This window comes from Halichoerus grypus, chromosome 5, assembly GCF_964656455.1.
Source record: "Halichoerus grypus chromosome 5, mHalGry1.hap1.1, whole genome shotgun sequence".
In the NCBI taxonomy this organism is placed as follows: Eukaryota; Metazoa; Chordata; class Mammalia; order Carnivora; family Phocidae; genus Halichoerus; species Halichoerus grypus.
Window position 1 is genome coordinate 115,767,529 of NC_135716.1, and position 14,854 is coordinate 115,782,382.

At 39.6% G+C, this 14,854-nt stretch overlaps 1 long non-coding RNA gene across 2 annotated transcripts in view; it reads right to left on the bottom strand.

Moving 5' to 3' along the window:
- Positions 1 to 14,854, bottom strand: part of LOC118523599 (uncharacterized) — a 124,516-nt gene that overhangs the window by 20,302 nt on the left and 89,360 nt on the right. The window contains exon 6 of one of the 2 annotated variants that reach the window (XR_013447553.1): positions 7,039 to 7,651. The exons of the other annotated variant lie outside the window; for it this stretch is intronic. This is a non-coding gene — a long non-coding RNA (uncharacterized LOC118523599). Of the gene's footprint in view, positions 1 to 7,038; positions 7,652 to 14,854 lie in introns of those variants that run through there. 2 annotated transcript variants of the gene reach the window in all.

The following is a 14,854-nucleotide window of genomic DNA, read 5'->3' on the forward strand; positions in this document are numbered from 1 at the left end:
CTAGTTTGAAAACCATTTATTTAATCCAAGCTCTTCGTTTAATGATGAAAAAACACAGGCTCCAGAGAGAGAAAGGGGCCCGTGTGAAGTTCAAGCTCCAACTCCAAACCGGCAGAATCAGACCCGGAACGCACTCCTTCTGACCCAAAAGAAGCCAGGGCTCCGTGGGCTCTGCCACATTTAGGTCCAGCAGTCTGCTCTAACCGCGTTGTTTAGTGGGAGCACGGAGGTTAAACACCAAGGTTCGACTGCAGCCTGGCAGCACAGCGTGGCCGGGCCGGAAAGAACACGGGCTCTGGAATCAGAGGGACTCCGTGGAATGTGCTGTGCAGCCTTGGCAAGTGTTTTAATCTCACTGAGATTAGATTTAAAAATCACTGAGTGATTGAATCTCACTCAGGTTATCATCTATAAAGGGGACAATAATACTTACCAAGCAGGCAGGACTTTTAAAAAATTTAATAAAGCAATATATGTCAAGGATACGCCACATAGTAAACGATGGATAAATGGAAGCAATTATTATCATTATCAAATAGAGACCTTTACAAATGCACCACCAGATTTATTTTTAAATGCTTTTCGCTTAATTATGAGACTAATACGTTTTCATTATCGATAATTGAGAAAATAGAAAGGAATCTTAAAAAGAGGAAAAGAGGATCCTACATTCCTACTACCCTATAAAAACCACTGTTAGCATGTTGATGTATTTCAACAGGAATGATTTAGAATGTGCCATTTCTTGTGCCTTGTAACCTTCCAAGAGCACTCAATTTAGAATAAAAATTTGGCAGGAATGCAGTCTGTTCTAAAAGCAATTTCTTTGTTTTTTTATTTTAGGGGGTAGTGGGAGGAGAGAAATTATACACAGATATAAACTATGTCAATATAAACATTATCACATTTTAAACTCGTATTTTCATCCTTTTTTACAACTTGATTTGCAGAGTGCTTTATGATCCATTAAACAAGTTCCATGTAGTATCTTCTTTGATGCTCTTAATAGCCCAGGGCACCAGGTACTGTTAATATACACATTTTACAGATGAGGAAATTGAGGATCAGAAAAGTTAAATGATTTACTTTAGGTTTTTCAGGTAGTAAGGGCTTGGACTGCAGCCTAGGATTTCTGACTCAAAGCTGGTACCTCTCTGCTAATTATCCGTACCAACGAGAACTCTCTCTAATTAGCCTTAATCATCTGAACGACCTCAAAGATAAATCAGGAAAGAGCACAGGGAACTATGAAAGCACGGGAGTACACGTTAGGAGGTCCTGGTGTAATGCCTCTTTTCAGGATTGGCAAATCACTCAGCCTGTCTGGGTTTAAGGGTTTGTCATTTGTCGAATGAGAAGGGATGGATTCTATCAGGTAGGGACATACCCTCCAATACTAAATTCTATTATTTTAAGGCACATGAAAAACATACATCCTCCTAACTTGTAAAAACATTTTGACAGGATGCATTAAAAACATTACCCTCGGGGCGCCTGGGTGGCTCAGTTGGTTCAGCGTCTGCCTTTGGCTCAGGTCATGATGTCGGGGTCCTGGGATGGAGCCCCATGTCAGGCTCCCAGCTCAGCAGGGAGTCTGCTTCTCCCTCTCTCCCCTGTTCGTGCTCTCTCTCTCTCTCTCTCTCTGTATCTCTCTGTGTCAAATGAATATATAGAATCTTTAAAAAACAAAACAAAACATTAACCTCTAAAAATCTAAAAGAGTACAGTGAAACACCTTCCACCTAAAATGTCAACAATCTCCAATCTGGTCCATGTAATGGGATGCACCAGTTTTAAGTCCTAGGCACGGATCACCGGGAGCCCCTGGGATAAGAGCTTGTTTTGAAAATCTACAGTGCTCTGGGCCCCAATTTGGCAGAGAGAATTCAGCACAATATGAGTATCTCAAGTGGAATTCCAAATGTGGGTATCTTTTTCCAAGAGTGCGGTGCTCCCCCGGTTGAATCCTTGATGACTGTTTTATGATGTGCTATCTTGTTATTAGCTGTACATCAATGTGAGCCTTTCAGAACACATATACTTTTTGGACCAGATTTTATGAGAGATGCTGAGATTGGCTAAATGCTTTTTGTGGGGAGATGGGGGGAAGAATCACTGAACTTAGCCAAGATCCTCAGAATCTGAACATGGGAGGCTGAACTCTTAATCCAAGAAATGCATGCGTTGATATAGTCTCCAGTATCCAAGACCGTCAGCCAGGTAACCTCGGACACCAGCCCCTGCCAAATATGGATGAACCGCTGCTCGCATCCTCCTGATCCTGAGACTCAGCTGACGTCGTGCTGCCTCAGCTCCAGGAAAACCTGAGCAGGACCTGAGACCAGCTGCTGAGTGGCAGAGGGAGGGGTCCGTCATGGCTCTCTCCCATGCTGAAACAGCAAGCCCTTCCTGTGAGCACTTTTCATTTCCTAGCTTGTCAAACAAACTGGAAGGAGATGATTTCCTGAGACATACGATCGTGTGCCGTCTTTGCGCTATATTCCTCTTTCTCACCCTGGCTTCCAAGGCCCCTGTATATCTGGACAACCTCTCCCACCATTCCTTTGCCAGGTTTGCCAGTCCTGCAAGGATGAACTCTGTTCCCCCCTTCCTACCCACCCCACCCCCACAGAGGAAATAACCCCCACTTCCTTGCCACCTACCCAAGGCCTTTACATCCTCCAAATCTCAAAAATAGTCATAGTTTCTCCAGGAAGCCTCCCCTGACTAGCACGCTAACAGACATTGAAAGCTGTCCGCTCAGATGCTGACAGCACCTACTACGTGTGCCTTACCTTTAGTTCCTAATCACACGCGGTCCTTCATTACCCACGTGGGTACTATAAAGCTCATCAGCTCAGCCAGGTTATCATTTCCTCAAGAATGAGCACTCTGCCAGAGAGTCCTTCAGGGCACACGGAAAGAGGCAGAGGAGTCTGGAGTTGGGAAGCCAAGCTTTTTGGATAGATGCCTCCATGTGAAAACCGGCCATGTCTCTTACTAGTACGTGATGTTGGCCAGGGGCCTAATATCTCTGTGTACCTCTGTTTTCTCATCTGTAAAATGGGGAATATGACAGGACTTGCCTCATTAGGTTGTTGGAGGATTTTAGGAAGTTTTTCAGATACCAAGCTTAGAATAGGACCTGGAGCATCTTAAAGCACTCAGTCAGTGTTAGCCATTGCACATAGAGAGGGCTCACCCTACCACGGGCTCCGCGTTGTGGAGCCCGGGATACACATACACACAGGTTCCATCAGGCACTGGGGAGTGGGGCGCTCAAATAATTAAACTACAACGTGATCAGCATGATCCTAAAGGAACGTGTGAGAAACGGCGCATCCCCTGGTGCCTGACGCAGGGCGTTGCTGTACTAGGTGCACAGTCCATGAGGAATGATGATTTGATTTGAGTGGTGCTGGTTGAAATCTATTAAGTTAGTAATCACATACACAGTACCTCAAAAGAGTCCTTTAGTGGCTTTATAATGCAGAAACCACAGACGGGTTCAATTTGGCAGTGTTATTAAGCAAATAAATGGATTTTTAGATATTTAACTTCTAATCATATGTGAACTTCAGGAAGCTAAAAGCTCCAATGACACTGCTAAATACCTCTTTGTTAAAAAGCCATGGTCTGACTTCTGAGGCAAAGTTGAGGGCCTATATTCAACCCCATTAGTTCATATTTTGTCCAAAATGCAGTTTATAATGAAGCCAGCAAATTAGGTCCCTTGACCATAAACCTCACAGAAGGAAAGCAAACAGAGCATGAATCAAAAGGCTTTAGACAGCAGTTGGCTATTAGTAACATATAAATTAAGTGTAAAATCAAAGAGGGGGGGGCGCTAAGTTCAGTGGTTATGGTCTCCATGTAACTTAACACAAGCAACCTGAATACAAATAATAGTAATGGTTATAATAATAATGTAAACTCTTTCATGATGTCTTTGCAAGCTCAGTAAGTTTGCGTGAGCGTCATTTTTAATTCACTGCCACTGTCCCCAACTTGTCAGCTGCTTGTACCAAGTTGTCATAGCCCATATGGTGTCGAAACATCACAAGCCACTCGGAGACCTCATCTGTATTTTTGAACAATGGGGTGAGTCACGGGTAGCCGCAAGTGTGATTCTATTACCACTGGCGGTTTGTATCACCAAACTTGCACAACTCCGCCTGAATCATGTTAATTAAGTTTTGAGTGCTGCTATTTCGAGTTATTTAATTCTCCCCTAGAGTTACATCGAGTGGGAACTTGGCCCGTTGCTTTCAAAAGAGTTTGAAAACTCACACGCGGGCCTGATTGTTTTCCTACATATTTAGAGATTGTTAGAACACACTGCAATTGCTCTGCGAACTCTAGAAGCTTCTTCCCAGTCTCTGCGGTCTATTGGCTAAATTTATATTGACGGATACTTCAGAGCACGGATTATTGAGCTAATAGACCACAACGACTCACTATTGTGTACATCAGAACCGTCAAGCCCGCTTATAAGGCAGATAAGTTCCATGTGACTGAAAAGAAAGAGATACAACAGACAACACTTTTGAAAGTCACCTCACAAGCCCTGATCATGTTAGTCGTATAAAATCATCTGTCGAGAAAACCTGGAGTACTCCAAAAACACTCATGCCTCATAATGGCCTATAAATGTTTTTGTAAGAGTTCCAAAAAAGTGCACAACCAGTACATTTCTGTTTTCTATTTTTGTGCCTTGAAAAAAAAAAAGTAAAAATAGCCAGAGGGCTGGGTCTTTTTTTTTTTTTTTTTCCGCCTTTGACAATTTGTGAAAAAATAAAAAGTTCACTCTAAGGCTGAAACTTTGCATGCCAAGTTTTTGCTTGGAACTAATTTTTATGACTGAGTTATAAAGCCCCTGGAAAGGTTTGGGGGGGTGGTTCCAAGTGGAAATGCTGACACAGCTTTACCCAGAGTGGCAAGAAGAGAGGATCTATAAGGCCTATTTGTAACTTGTTTGCTTTATTGTTGCTTTTAGAAGAGGCGCCTGGGGCCTAGCCTTGGGCATTATACCCTATACACTGCTTAGAGGCATTTGTCTATGCCTATGTTCTGATTCTCTAGGGTTTGCCAAGAAGCTAGAACAGAACCCTCCTTGGAAAGGAATCTGGTCACTCATTGCACAAGAGGGCAGACTGATTTTCCTGACTTTTCCTAGATTCCATTATCCCAGAGACACACTTTCCCCTGGATTTAACAACAATAGCTACCACCAGAAAGCAGGGAGCAGTCCAAGCTTTCTCTTTAATGGTTCTTTAAATCTTAATTTTTGACAATTGTCTGCTGGTAAAACTAGAAAAGCTAATGATGAGCTGTTTGTGCAGATTCAACGATAATATGAATTACTTGGACACGAGAATGAATGAGGATCTGAATTACTTTTAGTCTACATCACTACTAGTGTTTTAAGGTGGATATCTAATGATCTTATTTTGATTTGAACTAGAAAGACTATAGTTGGAAGCTTTTGAGAGAAGCAAGATTCTTTTCATTTCTACCACCTGAGGGATGCTGTTCAAAAGACATTCAGTTGCTGCTGTAAGAGGACTGAACTTCAGAACCCTACAACCTTCTCATACCCTAAAAGAGCAACACCAACAAATAATTATTCATTAATGTCAAGAAAAACCGTGAAACCCGTGGAAACTACTATCTAATGCTCCTGTGGAGTCCACGTTATCATTCAGAATTTCTAGGTGTGGACAGTATAGCTCTGTGTTATAATGATTTTGCCTAAACTAAAGCAGTCCAGTGGGGTCTTCAGACCCGGGGTCCGCTGTGACTTCGGTAGTTAGGTTAAAACGACTTAAAGCACACAGCTCACAAAAGCATCATATTTTTCTAAAAAAGAAAAAAAAAAAAAACTTGCTTCATGTAATTTTTCCAGTGAGTCTTTATTCCATTAAGTTGAAAAAGGGAAAAGGCTTTTCTGAACTTTAGTGTTTTGTAGCTTGGGCTTTATTTCCACCTTAAAATCTTTACCTGGCCATGATCTGTTGTTCCATTACTGGAGGGCAAAAATGGGAGGAATTGTCTGGGCGAAATTGCAATTAGGCAGCCCTGAGTGCGGCTGGCACCAGTTAACTTGGGATATTGGAGTGAAAAGGCCCGTAATCAGCCTTCGGTCATGTAGAACAATGCATAAAATTAAATTGACATTAATGAATAATTGTGTAATGAAAATGGAAGAGGAGAGTTAATTGCATGTTACAGTGAGTGTAATGCCTAGATAACCTTGCATTTAATGCTATTCTTAGCCCTGCTGCCAAGACTGCTACAGAACCTCTCTCAGCAGGAAGTCATTAAAGCTGTGAGTAGATAATGCAGGCTCAGTGAAACCTAAGTGGCAACAATATAACAAGAGTTTCTTTCAGACCTTAGTGTTTTCTGAAAAAAAGGGCATGTTGAGGTAATTTGTACACATCTGAATGAAAACAGGAAACTCGGAGCAATCTATTTGCAGTTTGTCCGGTCCCACAGATTTCCCAACCATTGTGGAGACCAAGGTCAGCTCCTATAATCAAAGACAAGCCTAAACCACTAGGGCTTACAAGGCAATAAGCACCCAGCTGTCTACCAGCTACAACTTAGTTTTGTTAATCACTTAGTGTGGCAGAGTCTGCGAAATGTTTGACCTCAGACTTAAAAGACCAGAGGAATAGGTCCTCCGGACCAGCTCATGGACACCACCTGCTCAAACAGATAATCGTTTCAGGAGTCCTAACGTTCTCAAATAGCCGCCCTGAAACTTTCATTTAAAGCTATGTGTACTTTGATCCTGGCAAACAGTCAGATCTTTCCCGACCTGAGTCTTTGGAGAAGAAAAGATTTCTCCAAATTTGCAAAGAAGAAAAGCCACCGTATTTTTCTCCCCACTAACTTTCTTTTTACTCTGGTTTTATTCCCCCTACCTCCCACCTCCAGGCCTCCGGTTTTTTCTAACTTTTAGTCATTGCAAGGTATTTGCAGGTTTTATTTGTTGTAATTTTCTGCCTAATTGATGGACTGTCCAGAGGGAGTGTTCTCTAACAAAAGGGCACTTTTTCAGCCTGAAGGGTGTGAGGTGAGCAGCATACTGCTCTATTGACCACTGTGGACGCCCCGGCCAATGGTCCTGGGTGGAATGTACGTGTGACGAGTGTATGGTTAAAAAGACCAAGTCAAAGCAGATCTCAGGGAAAGTGCTTGCAGGAGGTGGACAAGTTTAAGTATCTGTCATTTTGCATTTTTCCAAAATATAGCTTTAAACCTCATTTGGAAAACAAAACTGAGTGTTAGCAACAGTAGCCAAGATTTATTAATTGAAAGGGGACTCTAAATCTTTTTCGGTATCCTATTTCTATTTTGCAAATCCAGGTGTCAGTACATATTTCAGCCAATGTGATTTTTGATGGAGAAATTATTTCATCCTTAGGGCTTTGCTTTGTTATTTTTTGATTTGCGTGGAAACCTGTTTTTTTTCACGTCATTCAGGATGGATCTTCAGTGTTGCTTGATGAATGTCTTTTGCTCCAGTCTTCCACTCATATTTCCAAGTCTTGCTGGGCATGGACAGCATCAGAGCTCATGCTCTTAAGACTCAAATAGTATAAGATGCTTCTTCCTTTAAGAAATTCTCACAAATACTGAATCGCTGAAAAAAAGAAAATGAGCCCAAATGGAACAAATTTCCCCTTAGGTATTGGGGAATATGTCTAGAACATGATACATAACATCTAATTCTATTGGCCAAGTTAACAAACAATCACTTAACATTCTCAGATTAATAATAATAATAATAATGATGTAGAGAAGGGACAGGGAAGAAGGAAAAGAACCAGAAGAATCCTGTCTTAAAATAGATTCAAGGGGTGGCTCAGTTGGTTAAGTGCCCGACTCTTGATTTTGACTCAGGTCATGATCTCAGGGACGTGAGATAGAGCCCTGCGTTGCGAACTGTACTGAGCACGCAGTCGGCTTGAGATTCTCTCTCCTTCTCCCTCTGCCCCTCCCCTTCTCGTGCACACACTTTCTCTCTCTCTCTCAAAAAATAAATAAATAAATAAATAAATAATAAATAAAATAAATTCAAGTCATTGTCATTTTTGTTCCCAGAGCTTTATCTGTCAGAGAGTTCTGTCCCTTGCTTGCTCTGTGGTTTTGGCAAGTTCTTATCTTCTCTAAGCCTTCAGTTCTGAGATAGCAATAACAAAATTTATGTCACATATGTTCTTATTAATGAATTAATATTTCATAGATATTAATATCATACACAAATGGTTAGGGTTCCATTGTGATCAAAAATAAGAAGAAGGATGGGGAGGGGGGAGAAGATAGGGAAGGGGGGAAGAGAAAGAAAAGGACAAGGAGGGGGACAGAAAGAAGAAAGCTGATTTCTGCTCTTCAGAAGGAAGGTGAGAAGGACAGCCATCCAAGCTTCTCTTTTACAATAGACTTCCAATGTGGTTGAAGTTCACATAGGGCTGCGTTTCTAGCTTCTATTATACAAAACTGTAATATTTCTAATTTCTCTTATTTGGGGTTGGGGTTTACATGCCAACTCTTTTAATTTTGTTTTTTTAAGAAAGAGAGACAGTATGAGCATGAGTGGGGGGGAGGGGCGGAGGGAGAAAGAATCTCAAGCAGACTCCACGCCCAGCACAGAGCCCGACTCTGGGCTCCGTCTCACGACCCCGAGCCAAGATTATGACCTGAGCCGAAATCAAGAGTCAGGCTCTTAACCAACCAGCTAAGCCACCCAGGCGCCCCTAAGTGCAACTCTTAATTGAAAGTTCTAAATAGTTTCCCTCACGGTGTTGGAAAAGTTTACTGTTTTTTGGTGTTGTCGCTGTTGTTTTCAGAAGAGCACCGAATGAATTTTTTGATTTGCATTTAGGAGCCAAAGTACTTGAAGCAAGTATGTTTTTAATTTACTGCTTGCTGAACCTACATAGGTTAAATGTCTGTGTGATGTCATTCAACTGTACTTTATTGTTATAAGAATAGGCAAGATAGAATTCTGATCTATCATACTGATAATTTCAACATTTATATGTTGTTGTTAATTGGGTGCCCTGGGATCTTTCTTAGGAATATGAAATGTTAGTGCCAGAAGGGACTACAAGCATATGGTATGTGCCATAAATAACTTGCTGAAGGGAGAAAAAAATTCACATGGGATCTTAGATATCATTAAGTCCAGTGGCTTTTGAGCATTTGTGACTGCAACTCACAATAAAAAATACATTTTATATTATATCCCACTAAACACACACACAGCGTACACAGTTGAAACAAAAGTTATATAAGAGGACTTATCTTTACACATGCAATTAACTCTGATGGTTTCCATTCTCATCTATTCTACCTCATGTTTTTAAAATTGCTAGTTGTTACCTACTAGGTTAATTTCATGACCCTCAAAAAGGCCATGAGATGCAGTTTGAAAAACACTTATCTAATCCACTTCTCATTTTATAGATGAGGCAATTGAGCCTCAAAGGGCACTAAAGAGAAAATTACTTTTGGAAAAGTGGTATGTGTTCATATATCTAGAATAAACTAACATGAAACTAGTTTTAAATGCGCCTCGGCATTGACATCTCCTTATATATTTTTTCCTTGCTCCCTCTTCTCAAACACCCAGGGCCCATCATTTGTCAGGTATGTCACTCTGTCTAAAGAGATCAGATTAATCTGGTGGAATTTATTCTGAATAAGCCACACTGAGCACTAGCTAGTATCTTCTCCTCGTTTGCAAATCAATTTCTTGATGACTTTCCAGATTTTTTTTTCAGGAATTAAAGTTAAATCTACATAACTACCTTTTTTTTTTTAAATGTTGTGATAAAACAACCAGCTACACAAAGCCATCCCTGGATCTGTGACTTTACACATTTATTTCATTACCTAAGCAAGAATTGAAAAATGCTTTGATGTCCAAACAAAAGTTTGTGTTTGCATTCTCTGAGGAAGCCCATAACATACTGGCAAAACATCAGTTAAAAGAAAAAAAAGACTTAAGCTCCGTTTTTATATATTTATTTTTTACTTCCCACATGCATCCTCCCAGATCTGTGTCTAGATGGTTAGATTAACAGTTCACCACTCTTTCTAAAGAATAGCCAAAATACATTAGTCTACGCTTCGCTTCTGAGTTAATGTTTAGTTTAAATCCATACGTGACTAGAAATAACTCACAGGTGGGTCCCTTTTTCGTTACTGTTCTTATTATCATGATTATTATCAGCAATTATATTGTTATTTTTAATCAAATATAGATTAATTCTTTGCTCTCCAACTGCTTACAGGAGTCTAGAGCAAACATGTAGTTTGTCAAAAAGAGGGCAGGAAATGTTCACTGTTTGAAGACCTACACAGGCCCCCGGGGCCCATTAATCCAAGGAGAAGGCATGTTGCTGTTCTTCACCATGCTTGCATCAGAGGGAATGGCCACTTCTAAAGAAAATTTATGATTGAAAACCTTTTAAAGGTTTGCACCTTGGCTCCCACGGTGGGTATTTTTTGAAGGCAGATACTGTTTCAGTATTTCTGGAATCCTGTAAGATAACATGATGCCTTCCACATAGTAAATGCTCAATAAACGTGTATTTTAATTTTGTAAGATGATCTCAGAATATTGTCCTGAATTTCATATTTTTTTGCTTGGAGTTGCAATGACTTCTGTAAAAATGGGACTGGTATAATGCAGCTTTTCACAATTGATTTTGTTGCAGACACTCAAGTGTCTGTGACAGTTGTGCCCAGAGCTAGAGTTCATCCATTTCCAAAGCTATAGAGTATTCTCTGACTATATCACAATTTCTTGAATCATCCTCTTCCCAAGGAGCCCCTCTGAATGTCCTTTATCTATGTCCTGGTACACATGAGCCAGAAGTTCTCTCGGACAGTGCTTCCCAGTCTTTTCCACATCACTGCACTGTCAGTCTGCGCTCACGTGACCTCACCTGCACCTTGCTGGGCCTGCCACCGCTCTGGCCCCACTCAGCGACCCCACCAGCACCACCGCAACTGCTCCCCGACACAGTCTACCACGACAGATAAGTTAAAACCTCTGCTGTCGGGCAACCTGGTCAAGGTAAGGGATTGCTAGGTCTTAGGGTATGAGAATGTTGGATTTCACAATGTGGTTTCCCAAACTAGTCATGCCACTTTTTAGTCCGAACAGCAAAGTATGTCCATGCGTGCCACATCCTCACTAATAGTTGATATCAGCCTGAATTTTTGCCAGTTTTGTAGATACGAATTCTATCATGGTCTTGATTTGTATTACTAATGATTTGGGGCATTTTTGTATATCATGTTTGCTTTAAGTATTTCTTCTTTGTGATATGCCTGTTCAAATATTTTACCCATTTTTAATTTGGTGAACTTTCTTTTTCTTACTGACTTGAAAGAATTTTTTATATATTCAGGATACTTTGTTGGTTATATGTTGTCTTAATCAGCAGGGGCTATCATAAAAAAAAATTGTAGACTGGTTCAAACAACAGATTATTTGTCACAGTTCTGGAGGCTGGAAGTCTGAGATCGGGGTGCCAGCATGGTCAGTTTCTGGTGAGAGCCCTCTTCCTAGCTTATAGACACCCACCTTTTCACTATGTCCTCACATGGCAGGGAGAGAGAAGGAGAGCACGCACATGCACATTCTGGTATCTCTCCTTATAAAGGCACTAATCCCACCATGAGGTCCCCACCCTCATAACCTCATCTAACCCCAATTCCCTTCCAGGGGACCGATCTTCAAAAACCATCACAGTGGGGCAGAGATGGTTAGGGCTTCAACATATGAATCTGGAGGGAGGACACAATTCAGTCCACAGCATATGTATTACAATATCTTCTAGTTATCCTTATACTTTTCTTTTGGTGCTTTTTGATGAACAATAGTAAGCTCATAGGTTTTGTTTTTGTAATAATAAAATTGTTGTGTTGCATATTCTTCTAAGACATTTAAAGTTTTGTCTTTACTTGTTTAGTTTTAATCTGTCTGGAATTTGCTTTTCTGAACAAGTAAGGTAGAGATTCATTCCATTCTTTGTCCATATGGATAGCAGTCTAAGCACCATGTACTGTGTGATCAGGTGAGCTGCTATACCACTTATCTCAGTGACCATTTATGGCAAACTCTGCCAGGCTTCCACGTAAGTGTGGATCTGTCTCAGAGTTCCCTTTTCTGTTGCATTGCTCCCTTTGATTATCCCTGTGCGAATACACTGGCTGAGATACTATATATTTATAGTATATCTTGATATGTGGAAGAGTAAAACCCTTTAGTTTTGTTTTTGTTTTTTTGTGGGTTTTTTGTGTTTTTGTTGTTGTTGTTGTTTTGTCTTCTTCAGAAGGGTCTTGACAATTCTTGGGCCTTTGTTCTTGTAAATTTCAAAATCACCTTATCAAGTTCCTTTTGGATTTTTTTTAAATGCAGTAAACTATAGTTAAAATTGGGAATAACTGAAATTCTTAAAATATTAAGATTTCCCATCTAAGATCATGGTTTACCTCTCCAATTATTAGATCTTCTATGTATTTCACTGAAGTTTAAAATTTTTCCCAAACAAGTCTTATACTTTTTGTTATACTTATTCCTAGGTATCTTATAGTTTGTTAAAATTATAAATGGCATATAGACATACTTTAAGTATGTCTTCTGTTTTGTTGCCCATGTATAGATATGTAACTTTTTTTTTTTTAAGATTTTATTTATTTATTTGAGAGAGAGAGAATGAGAGACAGAGAGCACAAGAGGGAAGAGGATCAGAGGGAGAAGCAGACCCCCCGCCGAGCAGGGAGCCCGATGTGGGACTTGATCCCGGGACTCCAGGATCATGACCTGAGCTGAAGGCAGTCGCTTAACCAACTGAGCCACCCAGGCGCCCTGTAACTTATTTTTATAGATTGGTTGTATATCTACCCATCTTAGTAAATTTTTATATCATTTGCAAATATCTGTATAGATTACTTTACATTTTTTTCATAGAAAATAATATAATTTGAGAATAATGGCAGTTCTATTTGTTCTTTTCCAGTTTTAATTTTATTTCATTAAAACATTTCTTTTTAATTATTGTACTGGCTATATCCTCCAGTAGAATGTTGACTAGAATAGGTAAAATCCTTGTCTACTTCCTGATATTAAAGCATATGCTTCTAACTTTTGATAATTAACAGTTGATGTTTAGGGGCACCTGGGTGGCTCAGTCGTTAAATGTCTGCTTTCAGCTCAGGTCATGATCCCAGGGTCCTGGGATCGAGCCCTGCATCAGGCTCCCTGCTCCGCGGGAAGCCTGCTTCTCCTTCTCCCACTCCCCCTGCTTGTGTTCCCTCTCTCACTGTGTCTCTCTCTGTCAAATAAATAAAATCTTTAAAAAAAAATAAAAACAGTTGATGTTTATTATAGATTTTTCTAAAAAGGAAGTTCCCTTCACTCCTAATTTGCTAAGAATTTTGCTTGGATTTTAAATCATAAATGCCTGTTAAGTTTTATCAAATGCTTTTCCTGTATCTATTGAAAAAATTCATACTGGTTTTTATCCTTTAATTTATTACTGAAGTAATTATGTTGATCAAACTTCTAAACCCAAATCTTCCTTGCATTTCTGAAATAAACTAAACTTGGTTATAATAACTCAGGATGAGTTATTCTTTCTCATAAACTACTATAAGCAGGTTTCTAATTGTCAAACTCATAATTATGAGTGGAATGAGACTACAGTTTTCCTTTATTCTTTTACCTTTGTCTGTTTTTTATTATTATTTTGGTAATACTAGCTTTATATATAAAAAATTGGAAAACAGCCTTTTTTTCTATTTTGTAAAAAAATTTAAATTTGGAAGAATCTGTTCTTTGAATATTTTGCAGAACTTGTTTGCAAAACCACCTGTGGACTATAGTTTTTCTTTTGTCAGATTTTGCATTTCAGATTTTTCTTGGTATTTATTCTATTCATAGTTTTAAATTATTAACTTAAAATTATTCAAATGTATCCCTTATGTTTTAAACCTCCATCATATCTCAGCCTCCCTTTATCATTATTAATAAGTATTGATATAAGTATTCTTTTTCACTTTTTAAAATCAATCTTGCCAGGGAGTTTTGTATTTCATTAGTCTTCTCAAAGAATTAGCATTTGTCTTTGTTCATCCTTTATGTTATATTATCATTTTCATTTCACATTAACTTTTAATCTTCATTACATCTTTCAAATACTTTTGTAAGATTTAGTCTATTGTTATAGCCTAATTCTGAGGTTGGCAAACATTTCTATGAAAGGGCTAAATAGTAAATATTTTAGGATTTGTGAGCTATACATCTTCTGTTGCCACTGCTCAATTCATGCCTCTGTGGCATGAGAGCAGCCCTAGACAACATGTGCATGATTAGGCATGACTGTGTTCCAGTAAAACTTTATTTATAAAAACAGGGACAAGAGGGACGCCTGGGTGGCTCGGTTGTTAAGCGTCTGCCTTCGGCTCAGGTCATGGTCCCAGGGTCCTGGGATCAAGCCCCGCATCGGGCTCCCTGCTCAGCGGGAAGCCTGCTTCTCCCTCTCCCACTCCCCCTGCTTGTGTTCCCTCTCTTGCTGTGTCTCTCTCTGTCAAATAAATATATAAAATCTTTAAAAAAAAAAAAAAACAGGGACAAGATTTGGCCCATAGTCCATAGTTCATTGAGTCTTGGCCTAACTTTCTGGTTTTCAATATGTGTTCTACAGACTTCTCAAGGGATCCCTGGGAAACTTTCAGGAGGTAAGCTCAAAACTATTTTCATGATAATGCTAGGATGTTATTTGACTTTTTCACTATGTTACCTTGAACTAACAGTGCAAAAGCTAGG